This window comes from Camelina sativa, chromosome 2, assembly GCF_030686135.1.
Source record: "Camelina sativa cultivar CO46 ecotype springtype chromosome 2, ASM3068613v1".
Taxonomy (NCBI): Eukaryota; Viridiplantae; Streptophyta; class Magnoliopsida; order Brassicales; family Brassicaceae; genus Camelina; species Camelina sativa.
The window spans coordinates 13649310-13669594 of record NC_141881.1 but is presented as its reverse complement, the minus strand read 5'-3'; the positions used below and the strand labels follow the sequence as shown (position 1 = coordinate 13669594).

General features: G+C 38.2%; 1 non-coding gene across 1 annotated transcript; it reads left to right on the top strand.

Moving 5' to 3' along the window:
- The first annotated feature begins 5077 nt into the window (after positions 1–5077).
- On the top strand, positions 5078–5184 carry LOC147948563 (small nucleolar RNA R71). The gene has a single exon (XR_015585942.1). It is a non-coding gene; the product is annotated as a small nucleolar RNA R71 (small nucleolar RNA).
- Positions 5185–20285: the final 15101 nt, after the last annotated feature.

Below are 20285 nucleotides of genomic sequence, written 5' to 3'. Positions count from 1 at the left end.
GTTCATAGAGGAGCACAGAAGACCCTTCTGGTCGGACTTGATCAGGTAAATATTTCTTGACTCTCTGACCATTTACAGTGAATTCACTACCATCCTTGTTCAGAAGAGTGATGGCTCCGAATAGCAGAACTTCCTTGACGTCAAAAGGTCAAGAACACCTAGACTTAAGCTTTCTAGGAAATAACTTAAGTTTGGAATTGAAAAGCAAAACCTGATCTCCAGCCTTGAGCTCCTTGACAATAATTTTCTTATCATGAAAATTCTTGGTTCTTTCTTTGTAAATCTTTGAGCTCTCATAGGCCTCAAGTCTGATTTCTTCCAACTCGTGGATGTCCAGAGACCTCTTAGCTTGAGCCGTATCAATATCCAAGTTCAGCAACTTGATTGCCCAAAGCGCCTTATACTCAACCTCCACAGGGAGATGACATGTTTTACCATATATCAACTGAAATGGTGTTCTGCCTATTGGCGTTTTGAATGCTGTTCTGTACGCCCAGAGAGTCTCGTCCAACTTGACAGACCAATCTTTCTTCGAAACCCCAACAATTCTTGACAAGATCCCCTTTATTTGCTTATTCGAGACTTCAACCTGTCTGTTGGTCTGAGGGTGATACGCAGTAGACACCTTGTGCTTGACCCCATACTTTCTCAGCATACTCTCAAACACCTTGTTGACGAAGTGAGTTCCACCATCACTGATCACTGCTCTGGGTATCCCATACCTTGGAAAAATTATACTCTTGAACAGCTTCAGAACAACCTTGTGATCATTGGTAGGGCTGGCTATGGCTTCGACCCACTTAGAAACGTAATCAACTGCCACCAAAATATAGACATTCCCATTAGATGGGGGTTGAATGGTCCCATGAAGTCTATCCCCCAAACATCAAATATCTCTACTTCCAGGATCAGATTCTAGGGCATCTCGTTCCTCCTTGTGATGTTGCCCATTCTTTGACAAGCATCACACTTGGTGATGAAACTGTGAGCATCCATGAACAAGGTTGGCCACCAGAGACCTGCTTGAAGAACCTTCTGAGCTGTCTTGAACGTGGCGAAGTGACCTCCATAGGTGGAACCGTGACAGTGCTCAAGCACTCCCTTCAATTCCCCCTCTGCTATGCATCTTCTGAACAGGCCGTCAGAACCTCTCTTGTACAGATAGGGTTCATCCCAGAAGTAGTGGTTGACCTCTCTGAAAAACTTCTTCTTCCTGTAAGGATCCATGTCATCAGGAACTTCTCCACAGACCTTGTAATTCACTAAATCAGCATACCATGGTGCAATATCCAAAGTAATTGCCATACAGTTGATTTTTAGGTTCTCAACCCCGGTGTCATGCATCCGCTCACAAATCTGGGCGACCAGAAGTTGTTCCTCAGGCATTGAGTCATCTATTGGAACAACATCTTCAATCCTCATCCTTGACAAGTGGTCTGCAACTCCATTTTCTATTCCTTTCTTGTCAACTATCTCCATGTCAAACTCCTGAAGAAGCAGGATCCATCTCAACAGTCTCGGTTTGGTATCCTTCTTCGAGTAGATGTGTCTCAGAGCAGCATGGTCGGTATACACTATGACTTTCGAACCCACAAGATAACTCCTGAATTTCTCGAATGCAAACACAACTGCTAGGAGTTCTTTCTCTGTGGTAGCATACCTTCCCTGAGTCTCGTCCAAGGTGCGACTCACGTAGTAGATGACATGAAGCTTCTTGTCAATACGCTGTCCGAGAACTGCTCCAACTGCGAAGTCTGAAGCATCACACATGATCTCAAAAGGATGATCCCAGTTCGGAGCTTGCACTATGGGTGCTGAAACCAAGGCTTCCTTGATCTTGCTGAAGGCTTCCAAACATGCTGCATCAAATTCGAACTCAACCTCCTTGCACAGCAACCTTGTCAAAGGTCTTGCAATTTTTGAGAAGTCCTTGATGAATCTCCTGTAAAACCCAGCATGTCCTAGAAAACTTTTGATGTCCTTCACTGTCTTAGGCGGTTGAAGCTGAACCATGACCTCAATCTTTGCTTTGTCAACCTCAATTCCTATTTCAGAAATCTTGTGTCCCAGAACGATCCCTTCTTCAACCAAGAAATGGCACTTCTCCCAGTTCAGCACCAGGTTCGTCTCCTCACATCGCATCAATACCCTGCACAAATTTAACAAACAGGAGGAGAAAGTGGAACCGTATACAGAGAAGTCATCCATAAACACTTCCACTGACTCCTGAATCAAATCCGAGAAAATCGATGTCATGCACCTTTGAAAGGTGGCAGGAGCATTGCACAAACCAAATGGCATGCGTCTATAGGCAAAAGTGCCATAAGGACAAGTAAATGTTGTCTTTTCCTGATCATTTGGGTGGATAGAGATTTGGAAGAACCCACTATACCCATCAAGGAAACAATAATAAGGATGACTAGCTAGTCTTTCCAACATTTGATCAATGAAAGGAAGAGGAAAATGATATTTCCTAGATACAGCATTCAACTTCCTATAATCTATACACATCCTATGTCTTGTGATGGTTCTAGTTGGGATTAACTCATTTTTGTCGTTTTTGATCACAGTTATGCCTCCCTTCTTAGGTACACAGTGCACTGGAGATACCCAAGTACTATCGGAGATAGGATAGATAACTCCAGCATCAAGTAGTTTTAGGATTTCTTTCTTAACTACCTCTTTCAGATTAGGATTCGATCTTCTTTGGGGTTCAATACTAGCATATGATTCATTTTCACGATTGATCCTATGGGTGAAAAGACTAGGTGAAATTCCCTTGATATCATCTAAAGAATAACCAATAGCCTTTCTATACTTTTTTAGCTCAGTTACTAGCATCCCTAATTCATCATCACTCAACCTAGCATTCACTATAACAGGATAAGTAGAATTGGTTCCCAGAAAGACGTACCTGAGCCCGGAAGGAAGAGTTTTGAGTTCTACCTTTGGAGCTTTCAGTTCCGACCAGTCGTCAGCATGGGAGTCTGGAATGATCGCGGTCGAGTGAGAGGGGTGCGACTCGATCGAACGGGACATTGGTGTCTCGAGTCGGGTCTTGACGTCGGTCGAGTGGGACATATCACGTTCTGAACTCTCTGTCTCAACTGCACGTAACTCCTCTGCGTTAGATAGCTGCTCGAATTCCTCTGATCCATCCGTTTCTCTGTGGGAATCTAGCAGATGCTTGTAACAAGTGGTCTCCCCATGCAGAAACCCTTCTTCTCCATCCTTGGTTAGAGCAGTTTTGAGATGATCTTCTTCAGCTAGTTCCTCCAACAACTCATCAGCCAATTTATCCATCTCTTCAATGTAGAAGACTTGTCCTCCTATCGTTGGCTTCTTCAAGGTATCCTTGATGTCAAACTTCATAGTGAAGTCGTCGCCCAGATTGAGGTCAATCTTGCCATTTCTGACATCAATGATGGCTCCAGCAGTCGCTAGGAACGGTCTTCCTAAAATCAGAGGATCTTTAGGTTCTTCATCCATCTCCAGAACCACGAAGTCGGTTGGCACTTCCACGTCTCTGATCCTAACAGGTAAGTCCTCTAAGATACCATGTGGAAGTCTCACTGATCTATCTGCAAGGATGAGGGAGATGTCGCATCCCTTAAACCTTGTGAAACCCAACCTCTTAGCCACAGAGAATGGCATCATATTAACTGAAGCGCCAAGATCACGTAAGCACCTCTCAAAAGACATAGGTCCAATGGAGCAGGGTAGAGTGAATGATCCAGGATCTTTGAGCTTCTTGGGTACAACCTTCTTCTGGATGATTGCACTGCACTCAAGACTTAGTACAACTATGCCTTGAACTTCTTTTGATCTCTCCATCACTAAGTCCTTGAGGAATTTCTGGTAGTGAGGAACAAGTGCGAATGCATCCAGCAATGGCATCCTCAACTCAATCTCCTTGACTTGTTTTTCGAACAAGGCTTTGTATTTCTCAGTAAGCTGCTTCTTGAACCTCACTGGAAATGGTAGAGGAGGCTTGTACGGTGGAGGGATGAACCTCGCAGGTCTGTCTTCAGAAACAACAGGCTCCTTAACCGCTTCATATTCGGACTGCATCACTGGTTCAACCGAGTCTTTGACTGCTTCGTCTAGGTTCTCCATCTGAGCGTCATCCTGACCAAAATCCTCCCCAGCTAATTCCTCACAGTCCTCAGTGACGTCTGGAACTCCTTGTCTGGGAGGCAATGTTTTCCCACTTCTCAGCGTGATGGAATTGGCGAACTCCTTGGGGTTCTGAACAGCTTTACCTGGGAATTGGCCAAGCTTTGGGGCAGAAGTAGAAGCCGATTAGCCCTCCATGTACCTTATCTTCGAATTCAGAGTTTCAAATTTGACGTTCAGATCATTATAGGAACATTCCATCCTCTGACTAAGGTCAGCAAACTTCTTTGCAGTATCCATGGAACCGCTAGCTTGGCCCTGAAGAATTTGTTGAATCATCTGCTTCATTTCTTGATCTGGGGTTGGAGTAGGCTGAACTGGTTGAGGGCGGAATCCTGGCGGTGGTCCTGAGGGGGCTTGGTAACCCTGCTGGAACTGTTGTTTTGGAGCGAATCCCGGATTGTAAGGCACAAAAGGTTTTTGTTGCCCTTGCTGTTGTTGTTGAGGCAGGTACACCTGATCTTGTGGATTAGCAACATTGGTACTTCGGTAAGACAAATTGGGGTTCGTCTTGTAGGGGTTGTAACCTTTGTTGTATCCACCCTGATTCTGAACATAGCTGATCTCTTCACTCTGCTCACCCTCCCCATCTGGAACTTGGAAAGGGTCGTCCTCAAAGATGAAGTGGACGCTCCTCTGCTGGCTCAGCAAGATACGGTCAAGCTTCTCATTGACATTTTTGAGGTCCTTCTTGTACTTCTCTTCAGACCCAGCGTCGCCGCGAAATGTGCGATCATAATCCTCATCGTAGTTGCCGTCGGACCGAGCGAGATTCTCCACGAGTTGCCAACCTTCATCGACGTCCTTGTTCAGGAAGTTACCGTTAGAAGCGGTGTCAAGCAGCATACGTATTTTGGGAAAGACACCACGGTAGAGAGTACTCAGTAATGACTCGTTGCTGAAACCATGGTGTGGGCACTGGCTGTGGTAACCCTTGAAATGCTCCCATGCTTCACAGAATGATTCTGAGCTCTTCTGAGTGAAGCTAGAAATCTCATTCCTGAGACGTACTGTTCTAGAGTTGGAGAAAAACTTGGCCAAGAATGCCTTCTTGCAACCATCCCAGGTGGTGATTGATCCCTTGGGAAGGTTTTTCTCCCATTGATAAGCCTTGTCTCCCTGGGAGAAAGGGAAGAGGCGCAACTTGTAACCATCCTCACTCACGCCGTTGATCTTAGTGAGACCACAAAGACGGTCGAACTCATCCAAGTGGTCGAGTGGATCCTCCATAGGCAACCCGTGAAACTTATTTCCTTGGATCATGGTGATCAGACCACTTTTGATCTCAAAGTTGTTGTTCGGAATGGCGGGAGGGACGATTCCAGCACGCTGAGTATGAGTGTTCGGTGCGTCCCCCGCACCAATGTTTCGCGGTCCCTGATGTGGTTCATGCTGTTGTTCCATAGTGACTTGTGCGGGATGATCACTGGGTTGACGAGCTTGTCGTGGGCGTTGCAACCGATTGATTTCGTCGATAACAGGAACGAGATTCTGATGCCCTCTTGATCTGGTGTGCATGCAAGGTTGCAATCAACATGTACCTGAGATGCAAAACAAACAAGCAGAAACCCAAAGCAAGTCAGTACTCGGAATGATAAGTGTAACGGAACTTAATCTTGCAAAACTTGAAATCTTAAATGTAGCAAAACGAATCCTAAATGGCAACGACGCCAAATTGATACTAGGCTTTTTGTGCGTCCTAGCAGGTCTCAATTAACCTTATGCAGTTGTAATACTTAAGGTGTCAATCCAAATGGGAAACTTTACTAACAATTAAAATGCAATCAAGGAGTCACAAGTTAAGACAATTCAAAGAGAATGTTTGTCTAACAGTCCTAGAACGGTCAAAATACAAAAACGGGAATGAGTCACAGAACTAGAAACGGGAATGCATGACAAGAAGCAAAAATGAATAAAAACATAAACGAGTCTAAGCATGAACTAAAAAGCACGAAACAAAACAGTCTCAGGAATGTAATAAATATCAGAAGGAAAGAGGTCCTAAGGATGGGAGTAATTGATGTCGGTGGAGTATCCTAGTCTATAGAGTGTTTAACATGCCACAAGCAAACCATCCCTAAACAATGAACATCACTTCTTAGCTAATCCAATCTCTGATGTTCATATATTTTACCTTGTTTTCCCTTAGTTTATTCACATCTTTTGCATCTTTTTCTATCCATTTAGGCCATTATTGTGTAGCTTTAGCACTAATCATGCATTAGGGTTTAGTTGCATTGCATTTGCATCTTTTCATGCATAAACAGGTGATTTTGGAGCTCAAGGAGCATGGAAGCAATGGAGAAGAAATGTGAAGCAATCTTGAGGAGGAAACAAGGGAGTTAAGGCTGAAACAACAAGGTCCGGAGTCCAACTCGACCGCACACTCGACCAGACACTCGACCGTGTGCTGAGGAGGACTCGACCGAGTGGAGATTGCACGTGAGAAGCCAGCTCGACCCCTAGCTCGACCGAGCACAGGTCAAGTTGACCGAGCCGTTGACTGCTTTGACTTTTTCTATTTTTAGGGCTTCCACTTCCCCACTATATAAGACCTTGTACCTGCAGCCACCAAAACGTCCAGCTTTTTAGATATTCCCAAAAACCTAGTTTTTACCTTTTTTAGCATTATTCCTTTTGCATTTTATTAGATTTTGTACTTGTTTAAGAAAACTCTTAGATTCTTCAATATTGTTGGTTCAATAACTTTCTTAATATTGAGAATTTGAGTTTCATCCTTTGATTAATATTGAAGATCTTTGTTTCATCTTTCTAATAATGCAAGTTTCAATATTTTATGGGTTTTTGATTTGTTTCATCATGTCTTGTTGTGAGTAGTCTTCTTAGGATCTTGAGGATGGTTTAGGAAGGATTGATCTTGTGGTTTATGTGATTTGGTCAAGCTTAATTGTTGTAGATCTCTTCTAGGCTAGATGTTGTTAAGGCTGATCTTGAACTGAGAGGTTAGGATCTGATTTCAAGCTCCTTAGCATCACACCAATGTTTAAGAAGCATAGATAAGGCTAGATCTAGAGCTTACCATTAGGCTTGCTAAGAGATTAGAGGTCTTGTTTGGTTTGAGATGTATTGCTTAATGCCTGCTTGTGTAGATTCTTTACTGTGTGAGAACAAGTCTAGAATTGCATAGGTTTGATTGTTTCTTGACCATGAGAGTGGGAGAAACTTGTCTTAGATTTATATGTCTAGAGGTTAGCTCAAAGTTGCTTGAGATTTGTTGACCAAGTTAGATAACCACAATGATTAGTTCTTCCCATGAATCCATCCTCAGGAACCTTCTTTGTTTATTGATTTTAAAGTCTTAGTCTTGTAGCTTGCTTGTTGTTTGATTGGTTTTAGTATTGCTCTGTTTTTGTTGTGTTGCTCTGTTTTCCGGATTCAACCAGCTCGACCTCCCACTCGACCTACACTCGGTCGAGTGCTTGCTCGAGTTCATCCCCAGAACTTGTGTTTATGATTTGTGATTGTCTTGTTTCATTCCTGTTTTATTCCAGTTGCATACATTTAGCTTTCAGTTCATTAATTGTCTTGCATTAGTTCATTAGTAGTAGTTTCTATTTCTGTTCTTGCTTCATTACAGTTTCAATCATTCAGTTTCATTTGCATTTAGTTCTTAGTTCTTGTAGTTTACTTTTTGCATCTTTACATTTCCATCTTAGGATTGTTAGTGACAAACAATCATTACATTTGTCTTAACTTAGATTCATATGCACATCTTATCTGTTCACAAACACTCATTTAGGATTGATACCTCTTGTACTGCAATAGCATAAGGGGAATTGAAACACCCATCCATCATTCCATTCATATCTCACCATTGCATCATCATCATCATTCACCACCAAATAATCTTGTTTCAATTTGGCACCGTTGCCCATTTGAGTGTGTTTTTGTGACATTTAGGATCCATATTAGTCTAAGATTAAGTTCGTTTATACACTTGAATCTTCTGTTTCTGGGTTGAAGTTCCATTTCAGGTACCAGCTCGACCATCAGCTCGACCACAGCTCGACCGAGTCGTGATCGAGCACCCGGTCGAGTCAGACGCCGGATCTAAATAGACAGCACTTCCCAGTCGACTTGACCATCAACTCGAGCCTGTGCTCGACCGTGTGTCTGTTCGAGTCCGTAACCATGTTTCAAGGCAGTCAGCTCCATTATGCACCCATGCACCAGCAACAAGGTTTCCAGACTCAATGGTGTCACCCTCCAGCGTTTCAGACCTACCAAGCCCAAGAACCTAACTTAAGAGAAATGATGCAACAATTGTTGCTTGGGCAAGCCAATAAGCAGCTTGAGGAAGCAAGGCAGTTTGAAGAGCTGAACCAAAAATTGGATTCTTATTCTCATGACCTGAGATACCAGCTTGAGAGTCTGACCTCTTCATTCCAGTGCATGGAGAGCTCCATTTCCTCTACTTCAGCTCCTAAGCCACACCAACTTCCTGAACAAGCCATTCAAAACCCAAGGGAGATCACTGTTAAAGCTATCCATCTCCATGAGGAATATGTCATTGAGGACAGTGAGGTTCAAGGTGGGGAGGATTGGTCACTAATTGAAGCCCAGAGTGAAGGTCTTATTGAGCAGACTAAAGCAGAAAAACCACTCGACCAGGTGCTCGACCACACACACGATCGAGTACCTGATCGAGTGACTGATCGAGTTGCAGACATAGAAGCTGTTAAGCCTGCTAGATACATTCCTCCTGCTTACAAACCGCCTCTACCATTCCCAGGACGTTTCAAGGCTCAAAAGATAAGGGAATTGAGGGAGATCATTGAGAAAAAGGAGAAGATAGCTTTGCAACAAGAGAAAGAGAAAGCATTGAAAGAAGAAGATGTGGTTGTGAAACAAGAGGAAGTGATGGCTTTGAAGGAAGAAGTAGTCATTGAAAAGAAGGAAGTAATGGCCATACAACAGGAGGTAGTCATTGAAAAGAGGGAGGAAGCGCTTGCTTTGCAACAAGAGGAAGTGAAAGCCTTGAAGGAAAAGGCTGTTATTGAGAAGAAGGAGGTGATGGCTATACAAGAGGTCATCATCGCTTACCAAGAAGAAGAGAGAGGACCTGCTTTGGAACAGTATGCTCCATACCCTCTCTATCAGAATTTTTTACTTGAGATGTCAAAGAAGAGGGCTCATGACCAAGATATGAAGGATTTGAAAGAGATTGGGTAAGCTATTGTCCCAACAAAGCTTGAAGATCCAGGCTCCTTCAACTTACCCTGTTCCATCAGCTACATGCACTTCAATAAGTGCCTATGTGATTTAGGAGCTTCAGTGAGCTTGATGCCATACTCAGTGGCTGAGAAGTTGGGGTATGAGGACTTCAAGGACAGCAACTACTATGTCAGTCTAGCAGATGGATCCAAGAGGGATGTGGTTGGAGTGATTAAAAATCTCCCTATCAAAATAGGAGAAGCAAGGATCCCAACTGATTTTGCAGTCATGAGTATGGAAAAAGAGCCTAAAGACCCTCTTATCTTGGGAAGGCCATTCTTAGCTACAGCTGGGGCTGTTATTGATGTGAAGATGGGGACTATCAAGCTCCACCTGACTGAAGACTTCACTATGAAGTTTGACATCAACAATCCCACTAATCTGCCTTCCAAATCTGATCCACCTTACACTATAAAAAGAAAGGAGGATCATGAAGTCTCAAGTGAGGAAACTGCTTCAAGGGGTAAGCTAACCTTTCAAGAAGATTCAGTGGAGAAGCTAAAGGGTTCAGTTCAAGTGCTAGCTGGTTTAGTCAAGGATCTCCAAGTCAAGCTGAACAAAAGGACTTTGAAGAGAGCAAGGCCAAAGCTCAAGGTTAAAAAGAAATGTGGTTCAAGTGCTAAGGAGGTAGTGATCAAGAAGGAATACAAGGGTTATCAAGTAGAACCAGGGGGGATTTCATCACCCCCTTGGTCTCTAACTCAAGCCTGAAAAGGCATCAAAGTCAAGCTTAGTGACTTTAAACAAGCTCACTAGGGAGGAAGTCCCTAAGGTATCCTTGTATATATTGCTTTGGAATTTTGGTATTTTGATTTTTGCTTTAGTATTTTCATGGTTAGGCACGCTAGGGAGTCTGAATAGAAGAGGAAGGCTCAGGATTTGGAGACTCGCAGTCCAGCTCGACCCCCCCACTCGGACATGCACTCGACCGAGTCACGGTCGATCTCCATCGTCGAGCTGCCCCAAAGTCCTTCTCCAAGCCACCAGCCTGACCCCAACTACTCCTATGACAGCATGCAGATGGATGTGGACAACTACTTCCACAATCCCTAAGGTACCACTATCACCTTACCATTGTTTATACCATTGCATTTCATATTGTGTTTTGTGTTGTGTTTAAATCTTGAATCCTCTCACAACTTTCTTTCACACAAGGGACTGTGTGATTTAAGTTTGGGGGAGGGTTTGAGATAGCATTTGACATTGTGTTTTGTGTTCTTATTTCAAATTTTTATCATCATCATGTTAGCACTTGCATTAGCATCTAAGGCATAGAAAAACCATAAAAATTTGAAAAGTTTTGAAAAAAATCTTCATAAAAAAAGAGTGTTCATGTAGTTTGCATTGCATATTAGGGTCTTGTTTAGCATGTTTCATGTAGAATTGTATAATATTTGCATTAGGGATCTATAATGAGTATTTCCTTGTTAGCTTGCTTCATTCACTAGACTAGGATCAATGCCCAAGTTATTAGTACTTTGATGCTAGTTGAGTAGTTAGAAGCATAAGATTGAACCAAGCCTTGAATTCGTGCATTGCATTTGGTCTAAATTGAAGCATGTTGTGATTTGAAACCATTTTCTATTTATAAGAACCTAATATTGACTCTTAATTATCAATATGTGCATTGCTTTAAACTCATGGATACCATATACATACTTGGATCATCTTTTTCCTTTTTACCACTCTTGTTGATCCAAGTAGCTGATTAAATCATTAAGATCAGTTCTCCTACCCCTAAACCAAACCTTCTTTCAAGCCTTGTTGATTCTTGAGTGTGTGAGGCCTATTTTTGGGATTGAGCTTGGTAGAAAGTGTTAGGTTTGAACTGACAAGAGTAAGACCTTGTGTAGTTCTAGTTTGCATTTTTCAAACTAGATAGGACTAGATGGTTCACTTGTTGGGTTTGGGACTTGGCTGTTATGAAAAGAAAAGAAAGAAAAGAGAAAGAAAAAGGGTAGAGTCTTTAAGAGGAGATTGTGTTTAAGCAAAGTCTAGTAAAAGGATGGGAAGTAAAGTGTTGATTAAGATGGTTCTAGTTAAGGAAAAGAAAAGAAAGAAAAGAAAAGTTTAGCAAAATGCTTTTATGTCTTAAGAATAAGAAGAAAAGAGAACCATAGCAATAAGAAAGAATCCCCCATTCCACTAGAAAGATCAAATAAGAAACATCTCCTAAGACTTGAAAACCAAAAGAGAAAAGGGTTAAAGAGAAAAGAAGAAGCAAAGGGTAGCACTAGGATCATTTGGGTTTAGATTGATAGGATGAAATCTTTGGGAGCCTTTGGGTAGACAAGGTTTTATTCTTGTATGTGTCTAGGTGTTCTTACCTTTAACATTCTTCTAAAGCTCAATCCATTTTCATGAGAGAACCTTGATATTGATAAGCCCCACTCTAAACAGAGACCATCATTGTCTCAAAACCCTTTATTACCAAGCCAAATGAGTTTAAGCATTGCATAGATTTGATCCATGTTCTTGTTTAATGAATGTTAAAGGAAATGGTCGATTTGAATGCATGTGGATGTTTTAGGCTCAAATCAATAAAGGTTGTGAAATGCTTGTCTAAGGTCTTTTATTCAAGCTCATTCAACTTGCATCATAGTATTAGTAACTTGGACATTGATTCTAGATGGTCTATTTGCAAGCTTTAGGAGCTGAGATCCCACTTTCAAACCTCACTTACCTTCTTATGTCTTGCTTATTTGCTTGAGGGCAAGCAAAGACTAAGTTTGGGGGTGTTGATGTTCATATATTTTACCTTGTTTTCCCTTAGTTTATTCACATCTTTTGCATCTTTTTCTATCCATTTAGGCCATTATTGTGTAGCTTTAGCACTAATCATGCATTAGGGTTTAGTTGCATTACATTTGCATCTTTTCATGCATAAACAGGTGATTTTGGAGCTCAAGGAGCATGGAAGTAATGGAGAAGAAATGTGAAGCAATCTTGAGGAGGAAACAAGGGAGTTAAGGCTGAAACAACAAGGTCCGGAGTCCAACTCGACCGCACACTCGACCAGACACTCGACCGTGTGCTGGGGAGGACTCGACCGAGTGGAGATTGCACGTGAGAAGCCAGCTCGACCCCTAGCTCGACCGAGCACAGGTCGAGTTGACCAAGCCGTTGACTGCTTTGACTTTTTCTATTTTTAGGGCTTCCACTTCCCCACTATATAAGACCTTGTACCTGCAGCCACCAAAACGTCCAGCTTTTTAGATATTCCCAAAAACCTAGTTTTTACCTTTTTTAGCATTATTCCTTTTGCATTTTATTAGATTTTGTACTTGTTTAAGAAAACTCTTAGATTCTTCAATATTGTTGGTTCAATAACTTTCTTAATATTGAGAATTTGAGTTTCATCATTTGATTAATATTGAAGATCTTTGTTTCATCTTTCTAATAATGCAAGTTTCAATATTTTCTGGGTTTTTGATTTGTTTCATCATGTCTTGTTGTGAGTAGTCTTCTTAGGATCTTGAGGATGGTTTAGGAAGGATTGATCTTGTGGTTTATGTGATTTGGTCAAGCTTGATTGTTGTAGATCTCTTCTAGGCTAGATGTTCTTAAGGCTGATCTTGAACTGAGAGGTTAGGATCTGATTTCAAGCTCCTTAGCATCACACCAATGTTTAAGAAGCATAGATAAGGCTAGATCTAGAGCTTACCATTAGGCTTGCTAAGAGATTAGAGGTCTTGTTTGGTTTGAGATGTATTGCTTAATGCCTGCTTGTGTAGATTCTTTACTGTGTGAGAACAAGTCTAGAATTGCATAGGTTTGATTGTTTCTTGACCATGAGAGTGAGAGAAACTTGTCTTAGATTTATATGTCTAGAGGTTAGCTCAAAGTTGCTTGAGATTTGTTGACCAAGTTAGATAACCACAATGATTAGTTCTTCCCATGAATCCATCCTCAGGAACCTTCTTTGTTTATTGATTTTAAAGTCTTAGTCTTGTAGCTTGCTTGTTGTTTGATTGGTTTTAGTATTGCTCTGTTTTTGTTGTGTTGCTCTGTTTTCCGGATTCAACCAGCTCGACCTCCCACTCGACCTACACTCGGTCGAGTGCTTGCTCGAGTTCATCCCCAGAACTTGTGTTTATGATTTGTGATTGTCTTGTTTCATTCCTGTTTTATTCCAGTTGCATACATTTAGCTTTCAGTTCATTAATTGTCTTGCATTAGTTCATTAGTAGTAGTTTCTATTTCTGTTCTTCCTTCATTACAGTTTCAAGCATTCAGTTTCATTTGCATTTAGTTTTTAGTTCTTGTAGTTTACTTTTTGCATCTTTACATTTCCATCTTAGGATTGTTAGTGACAAACAATCATTACATTTGTCTTAACTTAGATTCATATGCACATCTTATCTGTTCACAAACACTCATTTAGGATTGATACCTCTTGTACTGCAATAGCATAAGGGGAATTGAAACACCCATCCATCATTCCATTCATATCTCACCATTGCATCATCATCATCATTCACCACCAAATAATCTTGTTTCAATCTCTTGACAGAAGCTACTCAAACTCAACCACTTCCAAACCTAGCTCTCGCTAGAGAAACATGATCAAGCTTGGCATGAAAAACAAGTTCATTCACGTCAACAAACATCCTAGACAACTAATCTCTTAGGCTAGGAACTTAACTCTCTGGCACTAGTTGGTCAGACATTTCATCGAACACCTTTTGGATGCGGAAATATCTAAAACCCAGTTCCAATTGATCAGAGAAAAACTAGTATTTCTAACTCTAGTCCAGAAGGGAATCATACAATCAAAGCTTAAACACACTACATCCTAAGATCCTCCACCTAATCTATCCCATCCTCAAGAACTACTACACTACTCAGATCCGAAAATCGTCATCAAAGATACAAACTCAGAAAACATTAAATCAAGCATCCTAAGATAGATAAAAATGAGATGAACAAGTTTGTAGAAGAAATCAAATCAAAATACTGAATAAATTCAAAGGTATCGGGATACAAAGTGTCAAGCGTTTTAGGTGGCTAGGGTAAACCTTAAGGGAAAGAACAAAAACGAGATAAAAGCTAAGATAACCGAGTCAAAACTTAACAAAACGTATTTATAGGAAAAACATGGGAATCTCTAAAACATAAAACGAAAATATAGAATGTCGGTTTGGGAATCCTTCTCGGATGCGTCTTCGGGACATAACCAGGACGTCGGTTTAAGACCGTCGATAGAGTCGCATCGTGAGAGTGTCGATCGAGTCGCATCGTGAGAGTGTCGATCGAGTCGCGTCTAGAGGATGCTCAGAAACTGTCGATCGAGTCGCGACGTGAGGGTGCTCAGAAACTGTCGATCGAGTCGCGACGTGAGGGTGCTCAGAAACTGTCGATCGAGTCGCGACGTGAGGGTGCTCAGAAACTGTCGATCGAGTCGCGACGTGAGGGTGCTCAGAAACTGTCGATCGAGTCGCGACGTGAGGGTGCTCAGAAACTGTCGATCGAGTCGCGTCTTGAGGGTGCTCAGGAGCCATCCTGGGACGTCTTGGTCGAGTCGCGTCTTGAGTGTTCTCAGGAGCCATCCTGGGACGTCTTGGTCGAGTCGCTGCTAACATCCGATCGAGTGGGAGCTCTCCTTTGCGTGCGGGTCGAGTTGGATTTCTGAACGTACATGCATCCACTAAAACGGAGATAACTAATGAACCACGACTCCGATTGGTTTGAAATAAACTGCATTGGAAAGATGACTCAATTCTCTACAACTTTGATGAAGACGTCGAAAGCTGAATCCCAAAGTAAAATCTTCACTCGACTCGATCAAAGAAGTGGAAGCTTGCGTCGCTGGGTAGTGTAGATCGAGTCGCCTAACTGCTCTCCTGATCCTTGTTTGCATTTGATGGTTTGGACACCTCCTAAAACACCTGAAACAACTCCAAAATGCAAGATGCGTGCAAGAAAAATGCAAAGACTACCTAGATATGCATTTTATGCAAAAGAGACTAAAAACAATACAAAGCAATGAGTTAAGAGAACAAAATGAATGACAAATGCATCATGAAAAGGTGTAAAATATATACATATCAACCCCGACGGTGACCCCTGGGTTTGAACTACCGAGATCCCAAGCTTGGACGGGTCCGTGATGTGTGAGACCCAAACCGCCCGAGACGTTCTGGTTCGGTGCATGATTGTCATCAAGTGATGAGTTTGTCCCGGGTCTGATTAGATTTGCGACCTCGTTATCGGACTGAGCTGAAACAGGCGCACCTTGAGGGGGTGCACTGGTGGGGATGGATCTGTGGATTGTCACTGGTGGAGCGGTCTCTGGGATGATCGTATTAGCGGTGGATGGATCCATTTCGCCGGGGTTGCTTCAAAGTAGTCGACTTTTGTGAGTAGAAAGACCTAAGTCTCCACAGACGGCGCCAAATTGTTGGAGTCAGAAACAACAATTGATAAAGAGAAATTAAGAAACAGGATCTGGGCAGACTTTCGGTGCAAATCGACAAGAACAATGAAGAACTGCGAATTGGACTTTTTGTATTGATTTCGTGTATTGAATTGTTAGAAAATTACATGTGTGGAACACTTTACAAAAGCTGGTTATTTAAACTAAATCCTTAACGAGATTCCTGCAAAATCTCCTCCCGCGATCTCGCTCCCGATCATCACCATAAAATCCCGAACTCCTCTCTGGTTGACTTCGTCCTCCTAGAGCCCGAGCTCTCTTCCTGGGCCTTTGCCAGGCCCAACTGCCTGATCGACACCCGTGTCTTAGTGGGCTTTATCTATTGGGCCTGTGTTGAGCGAAACCCAACACCAACAACCCTCTACTTATTGGTACACTTGGCAATAACTTTAACAAAAAAAATTATATATGAAACCATAAATTAAAAAACATTTAATCTTGACATTTAACTCATATTTTAAAACTGAAATCATATAAATTATGCATTGATTATATTTCTCCACTCAATTGTATTAAAACAAGTAATAAATTAGAATTGTAACTCTCATTTTTCTAAATGTAATTTCTAATCACTTCTTTTCCTATAAATACTCACTAGGTGCTTCCCCACACAACGCGTGGGTTGTGGTGTAGTTGGCACTTTCTTGTTTTTTTTTTTTGTCTTTTTTGTTTTCTCTTTTGTATTATTTCGTTTTAATTAGGCATATACGGGCTTTGCCGTCACTTTTATTTATACACTATATGTTTATACCATTTCGTTCAGATGTGTATAATTGTGGCGTTTACTTTTTATGAATTATGAAGATGTTGTTTCTTGCTTTTGAGGATCCAATCTTATCATTGACTGATATTGTTTCCAATACATTTATTGTATTATAGATTTTCTAATTAACTGCTTATGTAAACCCTTCATACGTTGATGTTGCAATAATAAGTTATTTTTTAAAAATATCTTCCGTGTAAGTGATTATGTTTGTATGCCCATGTTTTGGTCTAATATCAATAAGATCGTTTCTTTTTTTCTGTAGTTGGCTTTGAAACCAATATTGAGTTAAGCAAATAATGGGTCGAATTATGGTGTTAATAAGTAATATAAATTCTTATGTATATATATTGTATATATGTGACTATAAATTTAGCTAACTAAAAAATTATGTAATATTTAAATACAATCTTGAACATATATATATATATATATATATATATTTTTATTTGTGGGAGGAATGTATGAAATTATTGGATAGAAGTTATTTTTGAGTTAAATGACCTTTAATGTCTTTAAAGTGAGTTAAATATTAATAAATTTTTATATGTGTCTTGACTTTTTTAAAAAGGAATACCAAGTGTTTCCTTCCAAATTTGAAGTGATATAGTATTTTAGTTTTCTTATATGATTTTATGAACTTCAATGTAAAAGTTTTTCAAAGTAATAAGTACATTCACTGATTGAATTATAAAATTTGGAGAAATGTTTATTTCGTTTAATCATCTGCTCTTTTAAATAAATTAAATAAGTATGTTGTTATTCCTACAAATAGGACAACATATATTATAGTTTAACCATAGAGTTAAGCAATAGAAATGGAACTTGTGATTGCAAGACAAAATGCTTATATGTTACACATTGATCGTTTAAAAGTGAATAGGAACATCTAATTCTCAAATAAAGTTGATTGTTTTGTTAAAACCAACATATGTGAATTTAAATTTAAATATGCAAATTTAAAAAATAAATATGAATAGATTAGAAAGGCAATAAATATAAAAGAAATATTTTTTATATAAATAAAATAAAAATTGAAAACAATGTTAAATATATATAATACTTTCTACATTAAAATATAGAATCAAACTCTTACAAGTTACAACACATATGAGATATAACAACATTTGATATTGGTAGGAGAGGAAGAGAGAATGTTTACTATAAGATGGTAATCCAAATTAGATAATGGAGATGAATCTTTAAAAAATAGAACAATGTAATATCTATATATATATATAATACTTTCTAAACTAAAATATAGAATCAAACTCTTACAACACATATGAGATATAAGAACATTTGATATTGGTGGGAGAGGAAGAGAGAATGATTACTTATAAGATAATAATCCAAATTAGATAAAGGAGATAAATCTTTTAAAATAAGAACAATGTAAAATATATATCATGTAGTCTCTAAAATTAAAATTTAGCATTAACAATTTACAATGATATTTCATTTTTTTTTACAACCCATACAACAAAAATAAGAAATCAAAAATAACAAAAAAAAAATGAAAAATGATTTGAGGTATTGTAGAAGAGAATGAGAGAATGTGAAAATGAGATAGTAAAAGAATGTCAATATGAGAGAATGATAGATTGAGAGAATGCTTATTTATATGATAAGAAATGATGGAAGTTACATTTAGAACTATGGAGTTACAATAGTAATTTATTGTGTTTGAATAGAATTGAGTGGTAGAATATGATTAATGCATAATTTATTTTATTTTCAGTTATAATTTTATTTTAATGTGTGAGTTAAATGTATTGTGTTTATTGGATCTTAAATATTGTTTAAAGCAATTAGAAAGCAAATAAAAAAAAATTAGAAAACATTAAATGAAAATCAACCAATAAGGAGAGACCAAAACCTTACTTTTATATATATGATATATTGCTTTAAACTTTGAAATGAGAAATATATTATAAACAATAATTTTACATGAGAAATATATTAATTTAGCCAACCAAAATATGAATATAAGTTTAGCCAACCAAAATAAATAAAAAATATTAAAATTTAACCAAAAATAATTTCTCTTGAAAGATAATAAGTTAGTAGGAGGAATGAATTAATGTACAATTATTGGATAGGAGTTACATTTGAGTTAAATGGAGTTACATGTCTTTAATTATAAATAAATATTTTAATTTATTATAACCTAAAATAAAAGGAATACCAAGTGGCTGAATCAAAATTCACATGATTTGGTTGTTTGTTGATATAAACTCAACACTTACACATAATATATCAAAATAAAAAATATTACTTTTTAAGTGACAAACTAAATTAGTTTTCTTATAAAATTATATGAATTCTTCAATCTCAATAATTTTTAAAATCCCAAGGATAACTTATATTTTGTTGGTTTTCACTCATCAATTTAATTTATAGTGCTAGATTTCATACTAATGGTTTCATCTTTAGAGAATTTAGTGAAATGATATTTTAAAATTATATTTTATTTTTATATTTAAGTTCCAGTTGAATATGTTTTGTTTTTTGGATCATTTTTTATTTTGATTAAAGACACAAAAAACCAAGTGTTTAATTATGTTCTTTTTGTTTTCAAAAACCTCAAATCATAAAAATATATATATATATATATTATATAAATCTCTGCAGATTTAACAATTGGATCACAAAACAAAATAGTCTTTATAAATGGATAAATGGATAATTATATTGATCTTTAAATATTATATTGATCTTTATAAATTATTTAAAATGATACATGAATATGTGAGATAACCAGAGACACAATAGATAATTATATATGGATCATTTCAACTTTATGATCTTATTGTGTGGTGAATATTGTAAGGAAGTATGAAAATAATGACTTATAAGATGTTAATATAAAATAGAAAATGGAGATAAACATTTTAAAAGATTAAAATAAATATATAAGATATACATATCATACAAACTCTAAAACTAAGCTTTTACAATGATATTTGATTTGATTTTTTATAACCCATACAACAACAATAACAAAAAAAATACAAAACAAAACAAAACAAAACAAAAAAAGAGATTTGAGAGTAGTGGAAGAAGATGAGAGAATGAAAGAGTGATAGACTAAGAGAATAAGATAATGAGTATTTATAGGAAGAGAAATGATGAAAAATTACATTTAGAAAAATGAGAGTTACAATTCTAATTTATTGTTTTGTTTTAATACAATTGATTAATACAACTTAGTGGAGAAATAAAGTTAATGCATAATTTATAGAAAGAAGCTATAAAGATTTCAGTTTTATATTATATGAGTTAAATGTGAAAATTAATTGTTTTAAATTTGTGTTTTAATATAATTTTTTTTTTGTTAAAATTGCATTGCCAAGTGGACCAATAAGGAGAGACTGAAACTCTACTTTTATATATATGATTCTCTTATTTTTTTTAGTATCTCATTCTTTCATTCTTTCATCCTCATCCACTATATCTCAATTTTTTTTTTTTTTTTTTGTGTTTTTTTGTGTTTCTAAAGTAGACAATGAAGATAAACGGTTTAAAACAGAAAATAAAAAACAATATAAGATATACACATCATACAAACTTTAAAATTAAAATTTAGAATTAAGCTTTTACAATGATATTTAATTTGACTTTTTACATGCATAATCATATATTCTAGTTGTTCCTTTTGTCTCTAATCTCATT